The sequence below is a fragment of the Chrysochloris asiatica genome, unplaced genomic scaffold (assembly GCF_000296735.1).
Source record: "Chrysochloris asiatica unplaced genomic scaffold, ChrAsi1.0 scaffold00120, whole genome shotgun sequence".
Lineage (NCBI taxonomy): Eukaryota > Metazoa > Chordata > Mammalia > Afrosoricida > Chrysochloridae > Chrysochloris > Chrysochloris asiatica.
This window is the reverse complement of record NW_006408638.1, coordinates 4,753,857-4,754,637: the sequence shown is the minus strand read 5'-3', so window position 1 is coordinate 4,754,637 and position 781 is coordinate 4,753,857. Positions and strand designations below refer to the sequence as shown.

At 45.1% G+C, this 781-nt stretch overlaps 1 pseudogene; it reads left to right on the top strand.

Moving 5' to 3' along the window:
• Window positions 1-323: 323 nt before the first annotated feature.
• Window positions 324-781, top strand: part of LOC102816765 — a 4,457-nt pseudogene continuing 3,999 nt past the window's right edge.

Below are 781 nucleotides of genomic sequence, written 5' to 3'. Positions count from 1 at the left end.
GATTTCTTTTATAAGTATAAAATAAATGAACACACATTGGATACCAAAAAAACCACACCAAAACAAAACAAAAAAACAAGTTGGGCTGCTAACTGCAAAGTGAGCAACTTGAATCAACCCACCCCTCTTCTGAAGAAAGACGAGGGCTTGAACCCACAACCACTACCACCACTGACATTTTATATTTCCTGTTTACCTTAACCCAGTGACTGTCACAAAATAAACACCTAATACATGGTTTTGAATTGAATTGCGTAATTCCTGGAAGGTCTGACGTTTAAAAAGTTAACACTAAAGGCCTGGTTCTCACCGTCACGGCAGGGGTCAGAGGTCAGAGCCAACATCTTGCAGTCTGGAGAAGCAAGATGGCGATGGAGTCGCGAGTCACCCAGGAGGAAATTAGAGAGAAACGGAGAAGCTGATTCACTGCTGCTGAGGGTCTTCACCACCAATAAAAGGCCGCCACCACCGGATGAGCGAATTCTCCCACAGAAACCTGCCGTACAGCGAGCTGCACATCTATACTTGATGGATGCAACTTTGAAAAAACTGACGAGTTTGGTGAAAGAGGTCTACCCAGAAGCTAGAAAGAAAGACACACGCTTCAATTTTGCCATTGTTTTTACAGATCTTAAAAGACCTGGCTATGGAGTGAAGGAGATTGGCAGCACCATGTCTGGCAGAAAGGGGGCTGATGACTCCATGACCCTGCAGTCGCAGAAGTTCCAGATAGGAGATTATTTGGACATAGCAATCACCCCGCCGAATCGGGCAACACTTC